Here is a 7,354-nt window from a genome sequence, read left to right as displayed (position 1 = left end):
CCCCCCCCCCCCCCCATTGTCTTATATATTCACCTTCCTCCTAAAATTTAATCCTAAATTCTCAAATCTTCTTCTTCATCGTCATCTTCTTTTATCTATCCAAATTCTTCAAATTATTACTTTCATTTTTTCCAACTGACCTTGACAATGTCGAGCGCATCTTTCACTATTTTTCATGATAAAGATTTTCGATATTGTAAGTGCGGTCATGAAGCTCTGTTAAAGACTTCTTGGATTCAACAAAATTTGGGTTGTAGGTTTTTTACTTGTAAGCTTTCAAAGGTAATATTTATTTTATTTAATTAATTGATTAATTATTGACTTGTAATTGTTTCGTAATTGTGTTCTCTTTTTTATAGAAATTGGGTGGATGCGATTACTTTGATTGGTATAAAGAACGACATCCTTCACAAGTAAATCATGTAATCTGGGGTTTGTTGAACGAAGTCAAGGCTTCTGAAGAGAAAGAAAATCGAGCAAGAAGATACTACATTGTTGCCGTTATTGCTACTGGTTTGGTGTTGTTGGGCACATGGATATTGAAGCCTAATTGCTGAAATTTTCATGGTGGTGTGTGTATTTGCTACTGGTTTGTTGTCGACGAGCACATGGATATTCAAGCGTAACTGTTGGAAAATATCAAAAAGATTTAGGCATATGTTGTAAAATTTAGGTCATCTGTGGAAATTATCAAACAGGTCTTCGCACTATTATAATAGATTAGACTTAGATTATTAGATTATTCATAAAAATTATCAAACAGGTCTTCCCACTATTGCAACAGATTAGACTTAGATTATTAGATTATTAGATTATTCAAACAGGTCTTTCCACTGCTGCAACAGATTGACAATCTAATCTATTGCATTATAAAAAACTCAACTTTCATCAGAAAAAAATTATTGCCACTACATGTACATGTAATAAAGTGAAGGGTGACTTGAAATTAAAATTTTTTATTTCACAGGCTCTTCTATATACACAGGCTTCAAGCGTCTAGTTAGTACCCCATAAGCCCAGACCTTTTGTAGATTTGCCACAGCATTATCGCACAGAAAAGTCGTTGGCTCAGCCATTTCTATGCCGGTCGGCAAACATTCAATGTGTGCAAGAGCGTGCGAGCCGCTCGCTTTAGCGGCATCATCTTTTGGAAGGATCATTCTCCTATTTCGACCTTCAAAATCCCATGATTTCTTTATCAACACTTCATTTGGCAAATGATTCATCAGTTTACTCTCCCTCAACAAGATAGGCAACAACACCATCAGTGGCTCCACAAGGAGAAAAAGATCGAAATCATCGATGAGAGGTACGTTGGAGTCATAAACATTGATCTTTCCCTCCTTGAGTAGTATCTCAACAACCCGATAATGCATGTCGTTCACGCTAATGACTGCAAGAATCTTTTTTGCCTCGGTCCAGCTCTTGCCGTGTGGATTTGGCTTGTCCCCTCTAACATATCTTAACGTTTCTTCTTCATTCAAGACCAACGTAGAAACTAGGAAATCAAGTCCCACGCCAAGGGCTGATGCCTCTCCATTAAGTTGATCGTACCTATCCTTGAGCTTCTTGTAGAAGTCGAGGTTCATTATTCTATCGACAGTGTCATAAGCTTCCCGGTATGTTAATTGTCTTTTCCTCATGAGGTAGAGAATTATGTCAACATGCTGTGAGATAAGAAGTCAATTTTTAAATAGGTTAGTAATTATAAAGATGCAACGGATGGTTCATTTGTTGCATAGGGTTCTCTGAATCAATAATCCAACACAGCTTATGTAACAAATGGATAATAAGTTGCAACAAAACTATAACCAGTTGCACCAGTACACCCAGCTGTTGCAACAGATGTGAAATCTTTTGCTAGCTTCTTCTTCATGGGGTAGATTAGAAGGGCTAGGTTAGAAAAAGTAAACTTGTCTTGTCCTCGTACAACATATGCATATCAGTCATAGTCTGGAAGTCTTGGGAGGGAAAGGGAGGCCTAGGGTAATCTGGTGCGCCTGGCTTGGCATTCTTGGCCTGTCGCAGATCCCTCTTCTCTTCGGTGCCAAGTTTCGCATATATGTCCACCTTCTTGACTGGCCCCTGAACTTCAACAGCTTTTGGAGAGGAAGAAATTGCAATTTTTTTTTATTTTAGAGCGGAGAGTACGTCTCTAATTGCTCTTTTCTTTCTCCTAACCAAAATTGTTGGAGTGTGTGGCTCCCTCACCTTCTTGGATGGTATGATACACCTCTTGGATTTGAATTCCTCGATAGATTTAGAGATAGCCTTTACTTTTTCAAAGAGTTTATCCTGTCTGTCCTTGCACTCATCGCATTCGCAACGAGAACACGAGGGTGAAGAGGGGTGAAGGGACCTGTGTAAGGGCGAAAAAGGATGTTTTCAAACATATTTATTCTTTGGTAGCAGCATCAGTATGTCTGCCACCAATACCAACAACTCCACCAGAAAAAGCACCCGGATCTGCCTTAGTAAAAGGTTGGTCATGAAGAGCCTCAACATTAGGCTGACCTTGCCTAATTGCTCTTCTTATGGCTGTTGCTCCAGCCAATTCCTTCTTTATTAACTCCACCATTGGGTCTGCAATAGTATCAACATAACCAAGAGTAATATAAGAAGTCGTCACCAACTCCTCCTCAGTAGGCACGATCCATGGATGCACAACATATAAAAAAAAACAGATGCATTTAAATCATATAATATAATAATTTTCACAGTTGGACTATATTTTTTTTGAAAAAAGACTGATCTGTTGCATAATTTGCAGTATATGGTTAAAATCCGTTTGAGTCTGGTTTAGAGAAACAGAGCAACACATGGATAATCTGATGAAAAATATCAATCATTTGTTGTAACAGCTGCACAAGACGGTAATCTGTTATGCAGCAGATGATCTGTACGTCGCAATAAATGAACGATATGTTATCAGATTAAACATTTATTGCATAATTTGCAGTAGATTGTTAATCTTTTAGGAGTTGGGTTCAGAGAACCAAAGCCACAGATGGGTAATCTGATGCAAGATATACCCCGTCGCAACAGATGTCCCATCTGGTGCATCAAATATAACATCTCATGCACCAGATATAACATCTGTTCAATATCTTTCTTATCTTTGAGTATAATTATTTTACTTGAAGAAGACGTACTGCATCATCCGGAGGGTTAAAGAGATCAGCCTCCTTAATATTGGTGTTGCTCTTTGCAGCCAACCACCTAAACATCCTTGGATGAGAAACCTCATCCGGGTAATCCATTAACTGCTTTCGGAGGGGAGGAATGGCTTCAAATGCCCAAGCCTAAAAAGTGTAAACAGGAAGCAAGCAAAAAAAATCATAATAACTATATTCAATATAAATTAATGGATGAGTAAAATTAGTGATTAATTTTACCATGAAAACCTAAGGAAAGTCGTATAATATGGTCCTTTTTCTCTTTCTGACTCTCCAATTCCTCCTCTTTCTCACTTTCATTTTCTTCATCACCATCTACGGACCCTTGTCCATCTCCCTCAATGTTGTTTTCATATCTCTCCTCAGCTTTACTTTTCCCTGACTGAGATTGTTCAGGAAGCTCCTTCAAATCCCTCTGTACTGTAGCCTTTTTTTTTAGTGGTCAGATGTTGATTCACTTTCACTTTCTTTTCTTTTGGAGATATGTTTTACCTACAGATGAAGAAAAACAAAAATTACACTACAGTTGATGTATGCATAGATTTTAAAAAATACATTACAAACACCACGAATACCAACACATCAACAGCCACCACCACAAACACCACCAGCCAATGCCAACAAACAAACAAACACCATGAATACCGACACCACCACAAACACCACCAACCAATGCCACCACCGATGCCACCACGACGACCACAAACACCACCATCACCACCATCACCAACACCACCAACACCATCCAACTATACCACGACAGTCAACGGAACAGTGCAATGGAAACTAGGGATTTCTCGAGTTCTTCCTACGATTTTACCATCAAAACTCAAAATTGTAAACCCATTCTCGAAGATAATACAACTAAAAGTTTTATTTTTCATCATTAACTTTAAAACCCTTATTTTTTAGAAAATATAAATAAATATAAAGCTCTTATCGAACTCTATTGCCTACGAAGACAAAGAAAATAACTGATACAAGCAAGAATGATGTCGAAAATAACATCTATGTGGTCGAAAATAAGAAGAAAAGTGATCTGTTGTGGAGGATTGAGCAAATTTGTTGAGTAGTTATTGTCTGTACTATATTGTTGAGTGAGAATGAGAGAGAAAGAGCCAGACCTAGAGATTTGAAATGATAAAACATTTTGTATGGGTTGATTTGTATTTTGGAAAAGAATGACAAGTAGTTTTGATTTAGTCCAAAATGATCTTAATTATTTTTAAAATCATAAAATATATGCGTAATTTTTAAAATCATATAAAAACAATTGAAGTTGTAGTTGACCGAGTACTCTAGGAGGTGACCTTGTGAAAACTCACCCCAGGTTCTAGATTAATCAATTTAGGAGTCTAACATATGAACTCAATTGAAATTGTAAAAAACAAATGTTCAACATATTGCGTCAGATTTCTCATCTGTTGTAAATTATCAATCAGATTAGGTAACAACAGATTACGAATTTGATGTAAATTATCAAACAGATTAAGTCATCTGTTGTGACAGATTACCCATATGTTGTAAATTATCAAATAGATTGTCATATGTCGCAACAGATTACCCATATGTTGTAAATTATCAAATAGGCGCTGCTATCTGTTGTGGCTGACCCTATGAGAACTCACCCCTAGTCCTAGATTAATCGATAGTTTACCCTACGAGAACTCACCCCTAGTCCCAAATTATTCAATCAAGGTATTAGTACTCTAGTCCTAGATTAATCAATTAAGGTATTAGTCTAACATATGAGGTAGTAAGAATCGGTTTGGCTCAGAGTGATCGATCGCCGACTCTGGTCGGGAGGAATGCAGTACCATTTCATCATGCAATTGACAAAAGACTCAATTAAAGTTGTAGTTGACCCTATGAGAACTCACATTCAATTAAGGTATTAGTTTAACATATTAACTCAACTGAATTATATATAAACAAATGCTCAACCTGTTGCAACAGATGTTTTTTCTATTGGATCAAATCAAACAGATTATGTAATCTGTTGCAATATATTATACATCTGTTGTAAACTATCAAACAGATTAAGTCATCTGTTGCAATAGATTACCCATCTGTTGTAAATTATCAAATGGATTGAGTCATATATTGCAATAGATTACCCATCTGTTGTAAATTATCAAATAGACACTATCATCTATTATAGTTGACATTATGAAAACCCACCCCTAGTCCTAGATTAATCAATTAAGGTATTGGTTGGACATATGAGGTAGTAAGAATCGGTTCAGCTCAGAGTGATCAATTGACGACTCTTGTCGGGAGGAACACAGTCCCGTCTGATCATGCATTTGCCAAAAGACTCAATTGAAGTTGTAGTTGACCCTATGAGAACTCACCCCTAGTCCTAGATTATTCAATTAAGGTATTAGTTGAACATACGAGGTAGTAAGAATCAGCTCATCTCAGAATGATCGATCGACGACTCTTGTCAGGAGAAATACAGTACCGTCTCATCATGCAATTGCCAAAAAACTCAATTGAAGTTGTAGACCCTTTGTGCTTATTCATCCATCCCTAATTCCACCTAGATCAATGTAGGTACTATTATTAATCTTAACATTAAGTTAATAAGAACACATTTCAACTCAGAGTGATCAATCGACGACTCGGGTCGGGATGAACGCAATACTAACACCATGCAAATGCAACAACTCAATTAGATTTGTAATTGACCCTGTGAGATCATTCATTCATCCCTCGTTCCACCTAGATCGATGTAGGTACTATTATTAATCTTAACATTAAGTTAATGAGGAGTTCATTCTTTCATTCCTAGTTCATCCTAAATCAATTACAATGAAATCCGTTGCAACAAACAACTGAGCTGTTGGAGAATTTCAAACAGAAAACAATATCTATTGCAACAGATGACATTTCTTATTTAACTATTAAATAGACATTTGCATCTGTTATGACGGATGACTGAGGTGTTGGAAATTTTCAAACAGATGTTGATATCTGTTGTAACAGATGACGTTTCTAATTTAGTTATCAAATGACATTTCCATCTGTTGTCACAGATGACTGAGATGTTGGGATTTCTCAAACAAATATCTAAATTTGTTGCAACAGACGACATATCTGTTTGAAAATCTTTTTGTTTTCTTTTAATTTTAAAGCAAGCGACTGTCTGAATAGATAAATAGTAATACTACTAAAGACGGTAAAAAATGTTTCTTGGATAACTCAAAAATCTCATTGAGTAGTCTTGTCCTGTCTTTTCAATGTCACCCGTTTTCTTCCTCGTGCCCCTCAAATTATTAGTGAATATTAATTAATGAATATTGAAGCCCCTAATACTTCTTTCTTTTCATATTGACTGGGCACTCCCATCAAGAAAATATTAATTAGGGGTTTATTTTACTACCAAATTAGTCTTATTAATTATGCTTTGTAAATATAAATTTAAATAAATACACTTTGTTTAGTCATTTAATATTAAGGGTAGTACATCTAGAAATTAGAATTATCTCATCTCTCCCCTCCTCTCCTTCAGCCTTAAATCTCTCATCTTTTTTCTTTCTATCCTCTTTAGGGTTATCACAACCTTTTTTCTCTCTCCTCTTTCTCAAAAATTTTCGTTCGGATCTAAGCCGATCGATATCCATATCTTATATTCCTTGACTGAAATTGCTGTTTTGACCCCCTTTTGACACTGTATGATATGATTCACTATTGCTCTTTCATTCTCGTCTTCTTCTTGCAACTTTATTTACATCTTTTTATTTATTTAATCACCATTTTACCATATCATATTTATTTTAAAAATTTGAAGGAACTTTTAATTGTTGAATAAACATACCAAGAATTTTTATTATAAGATGCGAAAAAAGTCATCTGTTGGGAGAAGTTTAAAAGCCTTGTTGACATTATCATTTTTTTATGTATTTTATTTGTTTCTTTGTCGTTGATGTTGTTATCTGATGCAACAGATATACAATCTGTTGCCATAACTCAATTAATAAAAAAGGTTATTAAAGATATAGAAAGATTAAGTCACCACCAGCTTGATTTAATTAAGTCATTTCTTTTCACAGAAAAGAATAAGGAAATAAATGATAAACACAATTTAAACCGTAAAAAACTCACCAGAAATATTCTTGTTTTTAAATCTTCTTTATTAATTTATATAATTAAAAATTCAAAAAATTTGGATGTCA

Source organism: Capsicum annuum, chromosome 1, assembly GCF_002878395.1.
Source record: "Capsicum annuum cultivar UCD-10X-F1 chromosome 1, UCD10Xv1.1, whole genome shotgun sequence".
Lineage (NCBI taxonomy): Eukaryota > Viridiplantae > Streptophyta > Magnoliopsida > Solanales > Solanaceae > Capsicum > Capsicum annuum.
Note: the sequence above shows the minus strand (reverse complement) of the source record.